This window comes from Mustelus asterias, chromosome 8 (genome assembly GCF_964213995.1).
Source record: "Mustelus asterias chromosome 8, sMusAst1.hap1.1, whole genome shotgun sequence".
In the NCBI taxonomy this organism is placed as follows: Eukaryota; Metazoa; Chordata; class Chondrichthyes; order Carcharhiniformes; family Triakidae; genus Mustelus; species Mustelus asterias.
The window spans coordinates 19,737,606-19,759,730 of NC_135808.1; positions in this window are offsets into that span (position 1 = coordinate 19,737,606).

The following is a 22,125-nucleotide window of genomic DNA, read 5'->3' on the forward strand; positions in this document are numbered from 1 at the left end:
CACGACACCGATTCCTCCCAGGAGAAGAACGAAAATTATCCAGAAAGCCACAAGCCATCCAGTAACGTGGGGGAAAAATTCATCTACAAACCGATTGCAGAGGACAAACCGCATCAGTAAAAGGCAGGGAATCAGATCCTCCTTCAAAAAATTGTCTTTTTTTATTCATTTGTGGGACATGCACGGCACTGGCTGGCCGGCATTTATTGCCCATCCCTAGGTGTCCTTGAGAAGGTGGTGACGAGTGGCTCGCTAGGGCCATTTCAGAGGGGCAGATGAGGGTCAACCATATTGCTGTGGCTCTGGAATCGTGTTAAAGTCTATTTATTGGTGTCACGAGTCGGCTTACATTAAAACTGCAATGAAGTTACTGTGAAAATCCCCGAGTCGCCACTCTCCGGCTCCTGTTCGGTTATTGTTAGCGGTAGAGACTCTCAAACAAATCACTCAACGCTCAGGGTTGGTCCTCGCATCAAAGGGTTTATTTTCGCTGGCGGGGAGATGGCTTCTGTTAAACCCAGTGCCTCTCTCCGACGAACAAAGGAAAAACATCCATTCTTATACATCTTTCAAACATCTACACTGCCCATCACGGCTGGACCTTGTCCAATAATATTGATTACAGATTACATACAGCAGTCACATATCCAATGAAAAAGGCATTACGTAAGGTGGGCTTGTGCATGATCAGCTCATGGTCTCATGGACACGACTCATGGTGCCTCAGCCAACATTACCTTTCTTTCTCCCATCTGGAGTCCTTGAGTGTACAATACTCCTTGTCCAGTGAGCCTCCTTATCATCTCCCATGACTGTCCTCCCTAATCCTCCGTGTCTGGTTTTCATCCGAGGCCTCAGATCATAGACTGGTACCAGTCACCAGTATCTGTGGCCTATTGTACACAAGCTTATGCTCAAGCCAGCTAATGGTGATCAGGAATGTGGCTAAAAGCTAGCATCATCTTGTGTCGTTTTACTATCCTGAGCTCCTGTTAACATGGTGGAGTTTTCATGCATGCCCTTTGTGATCGTATAACAGTAAATTCATACATATTTATTATATACTATTTATTCCTACTAATATAAATTGCTATACAGGTACCTTTGAATATAAATTGTTATCCAGGCACCTAAACCAAGGATATTGTTCCCTCTAAACCTATTCTTTAAATCTCCCTTCAACAATCCCCCCTTTCGGTAAGAGGCTGACCCCACCAGCCCCCAAAACCGAATTTTTATAGAATATATTTAAAAGTTTTGGATCGCCCAGTATTCCCTGCCTCATTGTGCTGCAGTCACATCATTTCAGGAATAATGGTCGGTTATACCAAATTGGATTGGTCCAAATCACCCTGTCCGCCATGTTGAGTCATGTCCCTTAAGGCTTTAGCAGTGGCCCTCATCCTTTTGCGTTGCCGGTATTTCTTGCAGGACCGGCAAGCGATAATGCCCCATGCAAGGGCTAGTCACAGTTGTAGGTCTACTATTATGTGTGAAATGATTCAAATCCAAGGGTGTGTATTAACATTCAGTCCCCAATCCCACACTCTCTGCCACCAGCACTCTTCTTGAAATACTATTTCGGTGTCTTTTTCCAAAGTCTGAATTTTTGTTTGTAGCTTGTGGTATAGCTTAACTGAGTGTCCGACTAAACTTTAGCTCTCTCAGAGTTTCTGCTAGGTGTGGGATAGGGGCCAGTTCTGCGTCTTTAATAATCCTGTAAGGTATCGTGGAGGGTGTCTGTGATATTGATAACCTCTATGGTTCGGCGCCTAACTTGAATGATCCTAGTTAGGCCTATAGTGACGGGCTGAAGGGGATCATGCATAACAGGCCATTATAATGATAGGAGGTCACGGTGGTGGAGACACAGTATTTGCCCTTGCCCACATATCCTGTGCGGGCAAAGTGCCCAGAGGCTGGCTCGACCTCCAGGGCGCATCCCTCAGTACAGTTGAAGCCACATTCGTCCATGTCTCCCTGTCCCACAGGGTGGGGGCACACATAATGTCATCCCTCTGCTTGCACCCCGCAAGGGAGACTCCATAGAAGGAATTGTTCCTATGAATGGCTGCTGTCTCGGTCAGGTGATAACGGAGAGAGGTATTCCCTCGTACTACCCTGATGTTTTCCAGCTGGAAGAAGGGAAAAGGTCCTGGGCCCGGTGTAACTATAGGGATCATCAGGACCATCCCCACCCCAGTAGCCTCACTCATCCCACAATCAGGGACTACTGGTGAGACCTTTGAGGATGCATTTTTCCAATGCCCCTATCCGTCTGGCTGTCTGTGCCAGGCGGGAGCTGTCAGTCCAATCGGGTACCTCCTCCCTTTGGATCTGACCGAGATTTGGTCTCATCTGTCCCACCATCCATAGGCCGTATGCATGACAAAGTTGCCCCTGTTATAATCGTGCAGTGTCCTCCTTTTCTCTGTCTATCAGGTGGTGAATCGTGCGAACACGGTCCTCCAGCACTGTTATTGCATCTCACTGGATATCCATACCTGCCTCCCCCAAAGTTGCTTGTGTCGCTTGTGTTTCCTCTGATCGTTTTTGGAGATCCCACATGTCCGATTTAAGTTGTTCCACCTTCTCATTTAACCCCTGGATATCCAAGGAATTCACCAGGGAGGTTCCTGTGGTCACCCCTGTGAGCACGTCACTAACTGTCCCTCTTTTTCTCCTCTGTCTCTGAACTCTGGAGGTCCCCATGGCGTCGGCAGCCAGTCTCATAACAATTTGACTTAACAAAACATACATGGTTCAGCTTGTTCTGAACAGTATTCGGCATTTGAATTGCCGAAATATTTATCAGAACCGGTACAATCTCATGTTTCTCATTATCATACAACATTTCTCCTTCGTTTAAAAGTACAATCCCGTTTTCCGGTCTCTTAAAGTCCGTGGGACATGGCAATATTGCTGGAGAGGGAGTCGGAATGGGCAGTGGAGTAATAGGAGGGGAAAAATAAACATACAGGGACAGTGTCGCTGCATCCGTCTCCTCATTATATCCGCCCACTCCGAGTCCCTTCTTGGACAGTTGGGATGGGCCAAGCCCGGGTGCACCTATAATTCCAAAAACACATCCATCCTTTTTCCGCACTTCCCTGTGGTCCACACAATCGGTGGTCCCATCGGAAGTACATTTGACACACACACGCGATCCTTGCCCGGATAAATTTATAACCAAGCATTGAAGTAAGTCCTATCTTTGGCCCAGTCTTTTCCTGCCGGAATGCAGATTCCGTCGGTGAAGTTGTACAACGTTCCGTAGCCCATGGGATTCCGGCCCGCCAAGGTCTGTTGCATTTGAAGAATTGGGTCGACATCATTCAGGGGGGGGGGGGGGTGTTTCTGAAGAGACTCCCAGGACGATAAGTCCGCAAAGCTGAAGTACCCATTTGTATTCCATGACCTATGGGTTTAAAACAAAAGGAGACTGGGGCACCATGCGTTAGGAATCGGTGCTATTAATTTAACTCCTTCCATGCAAACTGACATCCTGGGGATAAAAGGAGAGAATTCGATTCAGGTTAGGGAAGTCTTAACATTTCTATCTCTTCAGGTGGCTCCGGCAAGCGGTACCTTGGTTGAATCCATGATATTGCCCATTTAAAAATAACATACACCCCATATAAAAGAAAAATAAATGTGAATGCCCAATTGCAATGTGTTGCAGGGCGCTAACCCACGCCTGGTAACGTTCAGCATACAGGCGGTTTCCCATATCGGGATCATGGTGGGTTCAGCCATTATCCATTGGATTATAACTCTTCAGTTTTCATATCAATACAAGCACAAGTGTCACTGGTCATAATGATGTCGTAGGGTGAGGTCCATTTGGGTGCAAACCTCACTTGTTCAGGGGCCACTCTTACTCATACTCTGTCCCTGCTGCTGAGCAACTACAGCTGCCTTGCATTCCATCATGTTCCTCACAGAAAGTGTGGAATGGTTTGGTGATGTCAGGCTGGTGCTGTCACAAAGCCTGCTTCAAGTCTGAAAAAGCCTGTACTTCTGCATCTCCCCCCTCTATCTTCTCCTGACTAGCCCTTCCTCCCTTTATCAAATCCTGTAAGGGATTTACCACTTGAGCAGAATCTTCCAAAAACTTCCTACAATAGCTAAAAAGTCTCCAATACTTGTTTTACCCCTTTTCTGGTGAAAAGCCTTTGTACAATCTTTTTTTTCCCCCCGAATACTATAACCTAAGAACATCTTTGAAACAGAGATCAAATCTTTCAATTTGATCCCAGGCCATAACTTGTTTTAATTGTTTGTTCTTGTCCTAAATCACATCATTTTATTAAGGTAACTTGCTTTCAGCACATTTTCTTATGTCACAATCATCCCAAACTCAGAAATCAGTGTTGTGGGCTTTCAACTGTCCATTAGTGTCTATCTTATCTCTTCTTTCTTTTAAGGAAACTTTGTTCCTTCATCCATAGCTATCACCTTAACTGCATTCTCCTTCCTAGAATCCCTTTAAATGTCTCTCTTGTGTCCAATGAATCTCACTTTTGATTCTGTCCTCCTCTGATTATTATCAGCTGCTCTATAACATATCTTTCATTACCCTGTTCATTTTCTTTTCTCATTTATTCCACTGAATTATTTCCCTCATCTCTAATTATATTGATCTGTCAATTTGGTGTTATAGGTGGGCTCTCCCTTTTAGCCCGTCTGGCATCTAATACAGCTTTCAACCTTCCCATATTCAAAATTTACAACAGGGTATGCTTTGTGTTCAGATCTGCTCCTCCAGTTTTGTGGTTGATTCACTAACTGCATATCCATGGAACACATTTTAATTAGAATGCATTATGGCAGTATAATAATTCTCATCATTAAACACGCACTCCCATTCTACCTCATGTAACTCCCTTTTCAGTTAGATTTCTGATTTTATGTCTTAAAATTACTGCAAATCTTATAACACAAAGATCCATCCTGTCTGGGACAGAATGGGCTAATTCTCTGCTTGTCTCAGCAGGGACGAAGTAAGTTCACTCAGATGGACATCATAACTTCAAACATTCTGGAATAATTCTTTCCATTTATCTTTTCATTGTCAGTTCTATCAAGAATACATTTTCGAATTTAACAAAAAGCCTGATCCAGATAATCCAAAATAAGATTTATTTTTATCACTTTTAAATATCCCTACTAAATTAAGACTTTTACACTTTCTGACAATCTCTCCAGTTTAAGCTCAAAATTTGCATGATTAATTATTTCTACAGCTCTGCTCTGTAACCAACACGGGCAGATACAAAATCAAACCTACTGTGTGCTGAAATGGTGAACTCTCCTAACAACTTTTCAGATGTAATGTAATGCCCCCTTTCCCACATGGCAGAGCTCAAATCTCTGTCCGATTCCTACTCTTGAAAATGACCATGGCCACCAAGACTGAGGAATCCTGACCCTGCCTCAATTGCACTATTGTAAAATTTCAACTGGGGGGAAAGTAATTTATTAAACTCGCACACAGAGAAGCAATTCACTTTGACCTGTTATACCCTTTTCCACCACATGAGGCTCTAGATCGCACAATTACATCCTCTCTCTCTGCCATACGCAGAGAGTCAGTGCCTACTTGTTTCTTTTAACCCTTTACTCCCCTCTTTGGTCTATGATGCTTCAGACCAACCAATTTAACCTGATCTGAGTCCCTTCTGTCTTTGCAGCGGCAATGGCGCTGGTGTCTGTTATATTCACTGGGGCAACAATGGCTACCTTAGATTTCTGGTGGTTATCTACAGCTGTTGCTCAACTTTCCAAATCATCATAATTGTTAAAAGGTACCAGCCCTGTCTTTAGTATCGCCTGGTGTGCAGGACTCAGTCTGTCACGATATAATTGGAGGAAGTAATGCATTTTGGAAGGCCTAATACAGATAGGAAATATACAGTAAATGGTCGAACCCTTAGGAGTATTGATAGGCAAAGGGATCTGAGTGTACAGGTGCACAGGTCACTGAAAGTGGCAATGCAGGTAGAGAAGGTAGTCAAGAAGGCATACGGCATGCCTGCCTTCATCGGCATTGAGTTTAAAAATTGGCAAGTCATGTTGCAGCTTTATAGAATCTTAGTTAGGCCGCACTTGGAATATAGTGTTCAATTCTGGTCGCCACACTACCAGAAGGATGTGGAGGCTTTGGAGAGGGTACAGAAAAGATTTACCAGGATGTTGCCTGGTATGGAGGGCATTAGCTATGAGGAGAGGTTGGAGAAACTTGGTTTGTTCTCACTGGAATGACGAAGGTTGAGGGGAGACCTGATAGAAGTCTACAAGATTATGAGAGGCATGGACAGAGTGGATAGTCAGAAGCTTTTCCCCAGGGTGGAAGAGTCAATTACTAGGGGGCATAGGTTTAAGGTGCGAGGGGCAAGGTTTAAAGGAGATGTACGAGGCAGATTTTTTACACAGAGAGTAGTGGGTGCCTGGAACTCGTTGTCGGGGGAGGTAGTGGAAGCGGATACGATAGTGACTTTTAAGGGGCGTCTTGACAAATATATGAATAGGATGGGAACAGAGGGATATGGTCCCTGGGAGCATGGGGGGTTTTAGTTAAGTCGGGCAGCATGGTCGGTGCAGGCTTGGAGGGCCGAAGGGCCTGGTTCTGGTGCTGTAATTTTCTTTGTTCTTTGAAGACTGGGGTCTGCCAATTGGCATTAGGCATGCCGCAATGTGCAAGGAAAGCTTCAAACTTCCTGATCCCATACTCTTGTGCTCCTTCTCCTTTGTTGTGGGTGACCCCTACGATGGCATTCTAATTTACGGGACCCTGACCTCGGGTATCAGTTCCGTCGTCCTTAAAAGCCAGGATGTCTTGCGCCTGTTGTTGGGTGTTTGTGGCCAGGTCCACACACCAAGTTCCATCCTGGTGGGCAGCTCACAATCACAGCCAGTAGTTTTCAGGCATTTTTGTTCTAACTAGCCCCGCAACATCCTTCAAACCTGCTCCCGCTGCCATTCAGTCAGATCACAGCCAACCTGCGGCTCAACTCCTGTGTGGGTTTCCTCCGGGTGTTCCGGTTTCCTCCCACACTCCGAAGATGGGTGGGTTAGGTGGATTGGCCAAGCTAAGTTGCCCCTCAGTGTCCCAGGAATTGTGGGTTAGGGGACTTATCCATGGTAAATGTGTGGGGTAACGGGGATAGGGCGGGGGAGAGGGCGTCCCAAGAGAGAAACGTTAAAAAAATAGAAGCAGGAGGTGGCCAATCAGCCCTTCAAGTCTGCTCCACCATTCATTTTGACCCTGGTTGACCATCAAAATTAATACTCTGATCAAACCTTCCCACCCATATCCCTTGATCCCTTTAGCCCCAAGAGCTGTATCTAATTTCTTCTTGAAATCACACAATGTTTTGGCCTCAACTACTTCTTGTGGTAGTGAATTCCACACATTCGCCACTCTCTGGGTGAATAAATTTCTACTCGCCTCAGTCCTAAAAGGTCCTCAGTCCTTATCCTCAAACTGTGGCCCCTAGTTCTGGATTCCCCCACCATCGGGAACATTCTTTCTGAATCTACCCTATCTAACCCTGTTAGAATTTTATAAGTTTCTGAGATCCCCTCTCACTCATTTAAACTCCAGTGAATATAATCCTAACCGACTTAGTCTTTCCTCATATGACAGACCTGCCATTCCAGGAATCAGCCTGCTAAACATTCGCTGCACTCCCTCTATAGCAAGGACATCCTTCCTCAGATAAGGACACCAACACTGCACACAATACTCCAGGAGTGGCCTCACCATTGCCCTGTACATGTGTGGTGGTGGGGATTGTCCATCGGAAATGTGTGGGGTTATGGGGATAGGGTGGGTGAAAGACAGCCTGGGTAAGATGCTCAGAGTCAGTGCAGACTTGGTGGGCTGAATGGCCTCTTCTGCACTGGAGGGATTCTATGACATCTCTGAACCAAGCAACATTTTTGCCACGCAATTAAAGCAGAAATATTGCAGAGGCTGGAGGTCTGAAATAAAAACAGAAAAAGGGCTGGAAAAGCTCACCAGGTTTGGCAGCATCCACGGAGTTAATGTTTCCAAGGCCAATCTTTTTCACTACAAGGGAGGATTGAAACTATGTTGGCAGAGGTGTGGGGACCAGAAGGAAATATCATGGGAAGAGCACAATGGTGCACAGGATACTGGGAGAGACAATAGGACTAGAGTGGGACATATAGAGGCAAGGTCTAAATCAGGGTTACTGTGCACCACTGCAAACACATAGGATGTGGTAAATAAGCTTGACAAGTTACACACTCAGTTTGCTGTGTGAAAATATGATGTTGTGGAAATATAATGGTGCAGCTCCAACAACGCTCAAGAAGCTTGACACCATCCAGGACAAAGCAGCCGCTTGATTGGCACCCTATCCACAAACATTCAATCCCTCCACCACCGACGCTCAGTAGCAGCAGTGTGTACTATCTACAAGATGCACTGCATGAACTCACCAAGGTTCCTTGGACAGCACCTTCCAAACCCAAGACCACTTCCATCTGGAAGGACAAGGGCAATGGGTACATGGGAACACCACCGCCTGCAAGTTGCCCTCCAAGTCCTGACTTGAACATATACCATCGTTCCTTCGCAGTCACTGGGTCAGAATCCTGGAATTCGCACCCCCTAATGGGGGAATTGTGGATCAACCCACAGAACATGGACTGCAGCGATTCAAGAAGGCGGCTCACCACCACCTTCTCAAGGGCAACTAGGGGTGGGCAATAAATGCTGGCCAGCCAGCGACCATGTGTCCCACAAATGAATAAAAAGAGATACCTGGCTCAAGGACAGCAAGCACTTGAGTGACAAATATTCCTGGATGCACGATACTCAGGGAAGATAGGAAAGGAAGAAAAGGGGAGGTGTGGCGGAATATTGATTCAGATGAGAGGTCACACGACACCAGATTGTAGTCCAACACGTTTATCTGAAATCACGAGCTTTCGGGATGCTCCACTTCACCTGACGAAGAGGGTAGTGCTCCGAAAGCTTGAGATTTCTAATAAACCTGTTGGGCTACAACCTGGTGTTGTGTGACCTCTCATCTTGTCCACCCCAGTCCAACACCGGCATCTCGACAGTATTGATTAAAGGATAACATTGCAAAGCTGGAGAGAGAGAGAGAGAGAGAGAGCACGAGGATATCCCAGAAGGGTCAAGGACAGAATTTATGTGACTGGAACCAAGGAAGAAAAGTAAGTACAATAGCATTACTTGGTGCAGTCTGTGGCCACTGACCAGTGGAAACATTGTAGAGGATCAAGTTTGCGAGATAATTACCGAGATCAAAGGAACAGGAGTAGACCATTCAGCCCCTCGAGCATGTTCCCGCCATTCATTGAAATCATGGCTGATCTGTGGCCCAACTCCATGTACCTGCCTTTGGCCCACATCCCTTAGTACCTTTGCTTAACAAACTTTTATCTAAGATTTAAAATTAGCAACTTATCTCGCATCAACAGCCGTTTGTGGAAGAGAGTTTCAAACCTCTACCAACCTGTGTGTGTCGAACTACTTCCGAACATCTCTCCCGAATGGTCTGGCCCTCATTTTTAGACTATGTCCCCTAATTCAAGAATCTCCAACCAGTGGAAATAGTTCCCCTTTATCTACTCTGTCTTTTCCTGTTAGTATCTTGAAGACTACAATCAGATTACCCCTCAACTTTCTAAATTCTAGAGAAAACAGACCTAATATTGTGTAATTGTTCCTCATAATTAAACCCCTGAAGCCCGGGCATCATTCTCATAAACCTACACTGTACTCCATCCAAGGCCAATATATCCTTCCTCAGGTACGTTGTCCACATCTGCTCACAGTTCTTCAACTCGGGTCTAACCAGAGCTTTGTATAGCTGCGGCATGGTGGCACAGTGGTTAGCACTGCTGCCTCACAGATCCAGGGACTCGGTTTCCATTCCAGCTTGAGTGACTTGTCTGAGTGTGGAATTTGCACATTCTCCCCGCGTCTGCGTGGGTTTCCTCCGGGTGCTCCAATTTCCTCCCACAGTCCAGAGATGTGCACTGTCAGGTAGATTGGCCATGCTAAATTGCCCATTAGTATCGGGGTACTAGCTAGGGTAAACGCATGGGGTTACAGGGATAGGGCCTGGGTGAGATTGTGTTCAGTGCAGACGCAATGGGCTGAATGGCCTCCTTCTGCACTGTAGAGATTCTGTGATCTGCATTCTTATACTCCAATCCTCCAGATAAAAAGGCCAACATTCCAGGAGGTGCAAGAATTATACAGTAGTTGGACTTTAATAATCCAAGTATAGACTGGAGGTAGTAGCCTCCTTCTGTACTGGAGGGATTCTATGACTGGCAGCCCTTCATCTGCACTTTACTCTGCTGGTTTGTGAAACAGGGTAATAATCAGACACAAGTGTAAAAATCACAAAGCTACAACCTGCTAAACTCATTCACACGGGAAAGCCACAGGCCTTGAATAAAGCAGACCCAGGTACGTGTCAAGGATCATAAAACCCCGAGTAACAAGGGAGGACTCAGTCACACAGGGTACACACCAGAAGACCATTGAATTTATGCACATTGTCTGAGATAGAACCTCAGTTCTAACCAGAGACAATGTTCTAACCAGACAATGGGAAAGGGGAGTCGATATACCGCTGGTTAGAAAGATAACTTCATAATTGTTTAAAGTTTATTTATTAGTATCACAAGTAGGCTTACATTAACACTGCAATGAAGTTACTGTGAAAATCCCCTAGTCACCACACTCTGGCACCTGAGGGAGAATTTAGCATTTAGGCCAATGCACCTAACCAGCACGTCTTTCTGACTGTGGGAGGAAACCGGAGCACCCGGAGGAAACCCACGCAGACACGGGGAGAACATACAGACTCCACACAGACAGTGACCCAAGCCGGGAATTGAACCCTGATCCCTGGAGCTATGACGCAGCAGTGCTAACCCACTGTGCCACAGTGCTGCCCCTACCACCGCGAAAGAAATACGTGCTTGGTGATATCATAATTAGCAAAAGATAAAGTCCCAGATGACCATAGGCTGTGGCTGGTGATGATATAACCTGAGGATCACCACACCTTAGGCAAGCGGCAAGAATCATAGAATCCCTACAGTGGCCATTCAGCCCATCAAGCCTGCACCAACAACAGTCCCACCCAGGCCCTATCCCCATAGCCCCATGTATTGACGTTGCTAATTTTCCCTGACACTAATGGGCAATTTAACATGGTAAAACAACCGAAACCGCACATCTTTGGAGTGTGAGAGGAAACCAGAGCACCCGAAGGAATCCCACTCAGACATGGGGAGAATGTGTGATGCGCTTATTCAGACACGAGGTTCGAAGCTCAGTAAATGAAGGCTTTTATTTACTGTTAATGAAGCTACCAGAACTTATATACACTATCCCAGACTGAAGGGGTCCCAGCCAGAGCAGGGACTCTTATACCTCACCCAGGAGGCGGAGCCCGACTGAGATGTGCCACAACACTACAGTACAAAGGTGTAACAACCCCACCCTAACCCAACAGCAACAATAGCACAATCCAACAGTAACATATGTACATCCTTGTAGTCCTGGCCAGCCCCTGGCTCAGCACTATCCAGTGGGAACCAACGATGGTTCACCACAATGTGCAAACTCCACACAGACAGTGACCTGAGCCCAGAATTGAACCTGAGTCCCTCTCACCATGAGGCAGCAGCACTAACCACTGTGCAATCATGCTGCCCTCAGGTTGAGAAGACAGGCCTTCCTGAATAACTTCAGTCAATACGAGAATTGAACCCACCCTGTTGACGCCATTCTGCATCACTAACCAGCTGTCTATCCAACTGAGCTCAACTTTCCATCTATCATTAGGTAAACATGCACACGTTGTAATTAGGCAGCCACACCTTTATATTATACATGATGTAATCCCAATTGTTAATGGATATGGATAACTCTGTTACAAATGTACATCTCCGATTGGTGTATGCTAATTACTTGTAACCGGATCTGGAAGTTTAAGGTAAGTTTATTTATTAGTGCCACCAGTTGGCTTACATTAACACTGCAATGAAGTTACTGTGAAAATCTCCTCATCGCCACACTCTGGTACTTATTCGGGTCCACTGGGGGAGAATTTAGCATGGCCAATGCACCTAACCAGCACTTCTTTCGGACTGTGGGAGGAAACAGGAGCACCCAGAGGAAACCCAAGGGGACAACGTGCAGACTCCGCACAGACAGTGACCCGAGCTGGGAATTGAACCCGGGTCCCTGTTGCAGTGAGGCAGCAGTGCTAACCACTGTGCCGCCGCATCGCCCTGGAAGTCTACCTGTTTGTGTGATGCCATATCCAGTGCTCTGGACTGCGTGCTGGAGCCTTAGCTAGAGCTTGTAAATAAAGACCGATTTTAAAACTCCAAAAGTCCTCACCTGGTCACTTGAAGAGAACAGCGTCTGTAAGCCGCTGAACACCACTACAGTTTGCAATGCAGCGTGGTTCCTCGCTGGGTGAGTGGATTCTTTCATGGTCGGGAGTGAAGAGGTTGGCACCCATTGACCTTGAGGCAGCAGCGGATCCCGTCTTAACTTTTATTTATTTATTAATGTCACCAAGTCGGCTTACGTTAACACTGCAATGAAGTTACTGTGAAAAGTTACTTTCAGGTTACTGCGAAAATCCCCGAGTCGCCTGTTCAGGTACACCAAGGGAGAATTTAGCACGGCCAATGCACCAAACCAGCACGGCTTTCGGACTGTGGGAGGAAACCGGAACTCCCAGAGGAAACCCATGCAGACACGGGGAGAACGTGCACACTCCACACAGACAGGGACCCAAGCCGGGAATCAAACCTGGGTCCCTGGCGCTGTGAGGTAGCAGTGCTAACCCTAGTTTCCTCTCGCTGATGGGTCAGGTACTGGAGGGGGGAGGGGAGGACAAAGATTTAAATTGATTAGCAAAAGAGTTAGCGGGGTCATGAAGGAAAACATCTTCACCCAGAGGGTCTGGAATTCACTATCTAAGTTGGTGATTGAGACTGAAACGCTTAGCTCATTTAATCTGCTGGAATTTGTGAGGTTAGACCAGATGCAGGAAAGTGGGAGCGGCTAGTTCCACTTTTCTCTTTTGTTTGGCCGGTGCATGGGCTGAATGGCCTCTTTCTGAACCGTATCTTTCCTCTGGGTCTGTGTGCTGAAATATCCAACAGGCATGTTCCTGGACAAGTCACGTTATCTTATAGTTGGGAGTGGAAACCTGTATCATCACATCAACATTCACTATGATCGGACAGCCCTGGCTAACCATTATTTCATGTAAGATCCTTTAACAGAGCTTTCACCAGCTTTACAATCAGAGATAAAAAATAGGCAAAGGGTTTGCCATCTGAAAATTTAGATGAAAATCCATTGTTATCAATCCATTCGAAAAGGGGCCCATCGATCCAACCAAACTGGGGCGGCACGGTGCCACACTGCTGCCTCACAGCACCAGGGACATGGGTTCAATTCCTGGCTTGGATCACTGTCTGTGTGGAGTTTGCACATTCTCCATGTGTCTGTGCGGGTTTCCTCCGGGTGCTCTGGTTTCCTCCCACAGTCCAAAACTGTGCGGGTTAGGTGGATTGGCCATGCTAAATTGACCCTAGTGTCAGGGGGACTAGCTAGGGTAAATGCATGGGGTTATGGGGATAGGGTCTGGGTGGGATTGAGGTCGGTGCAGACTCGATGGGCCGAATGGCCTCCTTCTGCACTGTAGGGATTCTATTATCTATTCTAGTCTAAAAATGTATGAGAACCAAGAACAGAAAACAATAAATTCATAGAATCCCTACTGTGCAGAAGGAGGCCATTCAGCCCATTGAGTCTGCACCATCTCTCCGAGAGAGTATCCTACCCAGGTCCACCCCTGCCATATCGCCTTAACCCGACACATTTAATCCCCCTAACCTACCCATCTTTGGACACTAATTGGCAATTTAGCATGGCCAATACACCTAACCTGCATATTTTTGAATGGTGGGCGGAAACTGGAGCACCCGGAGGAAACCCACGCAGATATGAGGAGAATGTGCAAACTCCACCCAGTCATAAAGTCATAGAGAAAATCAGCACGGAAACAGGCCCTGCGGCCCAACCGGTCCATGCCGACCATGGTGCTCTCCCAGATAGTCCCAATTGCCCACATTTGGCCCATATCCCTCTTATCCTTTACTTATCCAAGTGTTTTTTAAATGTTGCTATTGAACCTGCCTCAACCACATTCTCTGGCAGCTCATTCCGTACACACCCCTCTGTGAGAAGAAGTTACGCCTCAGGTCCCTTTCAAATCTTTCCCCTCTCACCTTAAACCTACGCCCTCTAGTTTTCAATTCCCCTTCCCTGGGAAAAAGACTATGTGCATTCATCCTATCTGTGCCCCTCACGATTTTATACACCTCAATAAGGTCACCCCTCATTCTCCTACATTCTGGGGAATAAAGTCCTAGCCTTGCCAACCGCTCCCTAACACTCAGGCCCACTGGTCCCGGCAACATCCTCGTGAATCTTCTTTACACTCTTTCCAGTTTATCAATGTCTTTCCTATAACAGGGTGACCAAAACTGTACACAATACTCCAAATGCGGCCTCACCAACGACTTATACAACTGCAACATAATGTCCCAACTCCTATACTCAATGCCCTGACTGATGAAGGCCAGTGCACTAAACGTCTTCTTTACCACTCTGTCGACCTGTGACGCCGCTTTCAATGAACTATGCACTTGTGCTCCTCAATCCTTCTGTTCCTCAACACTCCCCAGGGCCCTACCATTCACTGTATAAATCCTACCCTGCTTTGACTTTCCAAAATGCAACAGCTCACACTTATCCGCATTAAAATCCATTTGCCAATCCTCGGCCCACTTTCCTAACTGATCAAGATCCCCTTGTTATTCTTGATAACCTTCGCTATCAACAATACTTCCTAATTTAGTATCATCCGCAAACTTACTAACCATGTCTTGTATATTCACATCCAAATCATTTATATAAATAACGGATAACAAGGGTTCCAACTCCGACCCCTGAGGCACACCACAGGCCTCCAGCCTGAGAAACAACTGTCGACCATGATCCTTTACTTACCATCATCGAGTCAATTTTGAATCCAATTAACTAGCCCTCCCTGGGTCCAATGCAATCTAACCTTCCAGACTAGCCTGCCATGCGGGACCTTGTCAAATGCCTTGCTAAAGTCCAGATAAACAACATCTACTGCCTTACCCTCATTCATCCTCTTGGTTATCAGTTCGAAAAACTCTAAAAGAGTCACCAGACATGACTTCCCACGCACAAAGCTGTGCTGACTATCCCTAATCGGAACTTGACGATCCAAATATTGGTAGATCCTGTCCCTCAGAATCCCCTCCAGTAACTTGCCCACCACTGATGTCAGGCTCACCGGCCTGTAATTCCCTGGCTTGATTTTGCTACCCTTCTTAAACAAAGGAACACCATTAGCTACCCTCCAGTCTTCCGGAACTTTGCCAGTGGAAAGAGATGGAACAAATATCTTTGCAAGGCCTCTGTGATTTCTTCCCCAGCCTCCCACAAGATTTGAGGATGTACTTGCTCAGGCCCAGGGGATTTATCCACCTGAGGCCAAGAATTGAACCAAGGTCCCTGGCACGGTGAGGCAGCAGTGCTAACCACTGTGCCTCTATCAGGGCTGAAGACAATATGACAAAGGGTCACTCTGACTCGAAACGTCGGCTCTGTTCTCTCTCCACAGATGCTGTCAGACCTGCCGAGATTTTCCAGCATTTTCTGTTTTTGTCTTAGATCCCAGCATCCCGCAGTATTTTGCTTCTATCTTAAGGTTTGAGAACAACTGCTCCCAATCTGTCTGTCAGGATTGTAAATGGTAGAAAATAGGATGGAAGGTACTATCTTCATTTGTCAACAAATATATGTGGCAATGAAGAATGTTACTGAATGGTAATTGTTAGTATTTGAGTTCTGGTAGTTCATCAATGTGTAAATGTCCTTTAGGGAAGGAAATCTGCCATCCTTACCCGCCTGGCCTATATGTGACTCCAGACGCACAGCAATGCTGTTGACTCTTAATTGCTCCTCTGGAATGGCTGACAAGCCATTCAGTTCAAGGGCAATTAGGAATGGGCAACAATCGGGCAGCACGGTGGCACAATGGTTAGCACTGCTGCCTCACAGTGCCAGGGACCCGGGTTCGATTCCCAGCTTGGGTCACTGTCTGTACAGAGTTTGCACATTCTCCCCATGTCTGTGTGGGTTTCCTCTGGGTCCTCCGGTTTCCTTCCACAGTCCAAAGATGTGTGGGTTAGGTTAATTGGCCATGCTAAATTGTCCCTAGGGCTCAGTAGGGTAAATATGTGGGGTTACAGGGATAGGGTCTGGGTAGGATTGTGGTCAGTGCAGAGTTGATGGGCCGAATGGCCTCCTTCTGCACTGTATGGATTCTATGATTCTATGAAATGCTGGCCCTGTCAGCGATGCCCACATCCCAAGAAACAATAAAGAAATTATTTTATGTTTACTCGGAATGTCTTTGACTCAGTTGCTGCTCCTGCTGCTTGTGCAACAATTTGTTCGTGGGAAGGGGCCATTTATCAAGAATTGTGCTCACATTGAATGTGATCAACTGGGAAAAAACCCATCACATTTAAGATTATGCAATGTTTTAGTGGGAATCGAGGAAACCTCAGCTTGGATTTAGCACATTGCTTTAAAGTTTCTTTATTAGTGTCACAAGTCGGCTTACATTAACACCGCTATGAAGTTACTGTGAAAATCCCCTAGTCGCCACACTCTGACGCCTGTTCGGGTACACTGAGGGAGAATTTAGCACGGCCAGTGCACCTAACCAGCAAGTCTTTCAGACTGTGGGAGGAAACTGGAGCACCTGAAGGAAACCCATGCAGACGTGGGGAGAATGTGCAGACTCCACACAGACAGTGACCCGAGCTGGGAATCAAACCCAAGTCCCTGGCGCAGTGAAGTGACAGTGCTTACCACTGTGCCGCCATCAAGACTCAATCCTCTAAGATTCAAAGTGGAAAAAAGTGAGTGCTAAGAAATAGAATCAGATATCTACTGTCTCCGCTGCTAGTTATTTTAATTTCTTTGATCTGAATGTATTTCCCAAATAGTGACATTTTTTAATCAAGACAGACAGACTACATAAAGGAAAGAAAATTCTGGATCTGCCCAGTTTCAGACTGACTTAAACATCTGGGAGGAAACTGGAGCACTTGGAAGAAATTCACACAGACATGGGGAGGACATGCAAACACCACACAGAAAGTACCCCAAGCTGGGAATCGAACCAAGGTCCCTGGCGCTGTGAGGCAGCAGTGCTAACCATTGTGCCTCCCGGTTGCTTGTGAAAGAGCAAAACATCTCACTACCTGAGTGATGGTCTATGAAGGAAATAACTGAAAGTGGGAGGATAGAGCTCTGTTCAAAGTGGGAACTCCCCAGCTCCGATCAAATTATTGCCCAGGCATTGCCTATGACCATCTGTTACGGTGGGTAAGCAAATGCCGTGACAACTGAGTTCAAAGTTGTGGGATGTGGACCTTGGGGTCAGGGTCCATAGGACTCTAAAATCGGCCCCACAGGTGGAGGAGGTGGTTAAGAAGGCGTATGGTGTGCTGGCCTTTATCAATCGAGGGATTGAGTTTAGGAGTCCGGGGATAATGATGCAGCTATATAAGACTCTCGTCAGACCCCACTTGGAGTACTGTGCTCAGTTCTGGTCGCCTCATTACAGGAAGGATGTGGAAAAGATTGAAAGGGTGCAGAGGCGATTTACAAGGATGTTGCCTGGATTGAGTGGCATGCCTTATGAGGATAGGCTGAGGGAGCTCGGTCTTTTCTCCTTGGAGAGACGTAGGATGAGAGGAGACCTAATAGAGGTATGTAAGATGTTGAGAGGCATAGATCGGGTGGACTCTCAGAGGCTTTTTCCCAGGGTGGAAATGGCTGCTACGAGAGGACACAGGTTTAAGGTGCTGGGGGGTTAGGTACAGGGGAAATGTTAGGGGGAAGTTTTTCACACAGAGGGTGGTGGGCGAGTGGAATCGGCTGCCGTCAGTGGTGGTGGAGGCAAACTCGATAGGGTCTTTTAAGAGACTCCTGGATGAGTACATGGAGCTTAATAGGATGGAGGTTATAGGTAGGCCTAAAAGGTAGGGATATGTTCGGCACAACTTGTGGGCCGAAGGGCCTGTTTTGTGCTGTAGTTTTCTATGTTTCTATGTTTCTAAAGCATTCCTGGCGAGATGAGTCGATGATTAACTGAAACCACAGGGAACTGAACGAGGCGAGTCTGCATTCCCTCTTGATGACCTCTGTCCTCAGACAGAAACCGAGTCTTCCTGGTATACACAGTGACTGCACTTAATCCCACAGCCCTGCAGTATGCTGACATCGCGGCTACTGGTGACACAGTTGCTGAGTCCCAGATACCCTGTAGAGGACACCACAGCATGTTGAGGTTCCATTTCCCATCCCAGAGGTGTGTGGGCAAATTTATTATTCATTTGCCAGTTATGGTAAATTTTGCCCCATTATGTGTTGAACAAGTTTTGATTGACAGGGTTAGAAATTCCCGGTGGGGAAGCTCGTCCCTAAGCTGTTATACAATATAACTGTGTGCACCACTGTTGCCAGACTTTAACTTGCCTATTTAAAAGTCCCACAAATGTTAGTTTCCTCCTTTTCAACAGTGAGTTTACACCAAAATGGAAAATGGTAAAGATTGAATTTGGGCTGTTGATAGAATCCCTGTGGTGTAGGAGGAGGCCATTCGGCCCATCGAGTCTGCACCAACAACAATCCCACCCAGGCCCTATCCCCGCAACCCCACATATTTACCCTGCTAATTCCTCTGACACTAAGGGGCAATTTAGCATGGCCAATCCACCTAACCCACACATCTTTGGAGTGTGAGAAGAAACCAGAGCACCCAGAGAAAACCCGCACAAACACGGGGAGGACGTGCAAACTCCACACAGACAGTGACGTGAGGCCGGAATTGAACCCGGGTCGCTGGCGCTGTGAAGCAGCAGTGCCAACCACCGTGCCACTGTGCCACCCTGGACTGAATGGTTGCCACATATCAAGTATCTCAGACAAAAAGGAAATCTGCCATCTTTACCCGGTCTGGTCCACATATGACTCCAGATCCACAGAAATGTAATGGACTCTTAATTGCCCTCTGAAATGGCCCAAGCAAGCTACTCAGTCCAAGAGCAAGTAAGGACGGTGCAATGGTGCATGATCACAGATTTTGTCAGCAACACAAAAGCCTGTCCAAAGGCCGGCAGAACCCCCACCTCCCCATCCCCGACTGCCCTGAAGCATCCCATCAGCTGCCACAACCCCTACATGTTCTTCTAACCTGTCTACACACTGTCTTCACCTTGGGGTGATAACCCACTCTCCATCCCGACTGGTCCCTGTCGCTAGTTCACCCTCTTCTGCCGTGTTGCTCTCAAAGGGACAATCTCCACAGATGGGTAACAAATGCCGGCCTTGCCACGGACACCCACATCCCACAAAGGAATTTTTTTAAAAATGCGGTTCCAGGTAAGTGAAGTGCCGTAACTTCAAGAGAGAATGTTGATGCAATAAAATCTCTTGCTCAATTCAAATATTCATCATTTATTAATGGAATGTAGTTCAGGAAACAACTTGTCAACTGACTGTGAGTCGCAACATGAAAATGTTAGTCAAAACAACGTAGCATGGCCCCCTCTAGAGGGCAAAGACCAAAGAAGTATTGAAGCCCCTGGGAATCAAGAGGGTCGGGGGGGTGGAGGGGCGTTGGGAGGGAACTCTCCAAACACAGGAGTCATACTGAGCACAGAGGAAGATGGTTGATGGAGGTCATAGAATCATAGAATCCCTACAGTACAGAAGGAGGCCATTCAGCCCATCGAGTCTGCACCGACCACAATCCCACCTATTCCCGTAACCCCACATATTTACCCTGCTAGTCCCCCTGATACTAGGGTCAATTTAGCATGGCCAATCAACCTAATCCGCACATCTTTCGGACTGTGGGAGGAAACCCGGAAGAAGCCCACGCAGACACAGGGAGTTTGTGCAAACTCCACACAGACAGTGACCCAGGCAGGAATTTAACCCAGGTCCCTGGCGCTGTGAGGCAGCAGCGCTAACCACTGTGCCATCATGCTGCCCTCAATCATCTCAGTCCCAGGACATCTCTGCAGGAGTTTACGTTTGTTTCTTAGTGTCACAAGTGGGCTTACATTAACACCGTGTTGAAGTTACTGTGCAGGTCCCCAGTCACCACACTCCGGTGCCTGTTCGGGTACGCTGAGGGAGAATTTAGCATGGCCAATGCACCTAACCAGCAAGTCTTTCAGATTGTGGGAGGAAACCGGAGCACCCGGAGGAAACCCACGCAGACACGGGGAGAACGTGCAGATTCCACACAATGACCCAAGCTGGAACTGAACCCGGGTCCCTGGCGCTGTGAGGCAACAGTGCTAAACACTGTGCCACCTTGAGTCCATCAGGATACCGTCCTAGGCCTAACCACCTTCAGCTGCTTCATCAATGGCCTTCGTCGTAAAGTCAGAGGTGGGGATGGTTGCCGAGACTTCACAATGTTCAGCACCATTCATGACTCGTCAGACACTGAAGCAGCCCATGTCCACTTGTACCAAGATTTGGGCTAAATGTAAGTGTCTTATAACATGTTGCCACACAAGTATCAGGCAATGACCATCTCCAACAAGACAATGACCATCTGCAGCCTCTATATTTTTAATGTTATTACCATCATTGAATCAATTTATCGATGATCAGGGAAGTTGGTGGGGTGGGGTGGGGTGGGGTGGGGGGAGGCGTTGGTGGTGGGCGTTGTGGATAATACCTTGGTTTTGTCACTCCAGCTTCCTCTCCCACTCCCATTTCCCCGCCGTTTCTTTCGATATTTCATCTTTTGATGTATTTCAGAAAACCACTGTGGTTTATCATTATTTAGTGTCAGTAGAATGGAGGTTAGGATCCGACCCCATTTCCCACTCGATTCTTTGAGCCCCGTTTCTGAGGTTTGATGCGAGCTGTGGACGGAGGGGATTGTCCTATTTGACTGGTTCCTGTCCACCCTGATGTTTAGTGCCGGGTTTGCATGGATAAAAGCAAATTACTGCGGATGCTGGAATCTGAAACCAAAAGAGAAAATGCTGGAAAATCTCAGCGGTCTGGTAGCATCTGTAAGGAGAGAAAACAGCTGATATTTCGAGTCCAGATGACCTCTGACAAAGCTGGACATAGAGGGAATGGAGCTTTGACAAATGGTCATCTGGACTCGAAACGTCAGCTCTTTTCTCTCCTTACAGATGCTGCCAGACCTGCTGAGATTTTCCAGCATTTTCTCTTTTGATCACTTAAAACAGATTGATCTGAATACATATCATACAACCAGCTACAGAGTGATAGGGCGGCACGGTGGCACAGTAGTTAGCACTGCTGCCTTACAGTGCCAGGGGCCCAGATTCGATTCTCGGCTTGAGTCACTGTGCGGAGTCTGCATGTTCTCCGTGTCTGCGTGGGTTTGCTCCGGATTCCTCCCACTGTCTGAAAGATGTGCTGGTTAGCCGCATTGGCCATGCTAAATTCTCCCTCAGTGTCTCCGAACAGGCGCCGGAGTGTGGCGATAAAGGGACTTTCACAGTGACTTCATTACAGTGTTAATGTAAGCCTACTTGTGACACTAATAAATATAAAAAGATCTTGCTGTGCACAAAAGGCTTGCTACATTTCCCACATTACACCAGCTGGGGGCCTGTATTTAGGCCCCTCTTTCTACAGCAGGACTTTCCAAACTTTGGGCCGTGGCCCCACGCAACTCAGGAGCTAAGCCAGCCCTGGCCCAGCTCGGAGCTGAAGCTAATGGCCCACCAGCCCCACCTCCAAGGAGACACTGAGGCATTAAAGTAGGGCCACAACCAGGAGAAGCTGGGAGCCATTAGCACAGCTTCACCCCCACCGTCGGCCCAACAAGGTGGCAGTGGATTGGCGGTCCTACAGAAATGTGTGAGTTGTGAGTGTGTGGCCACCATCTTTCTAGG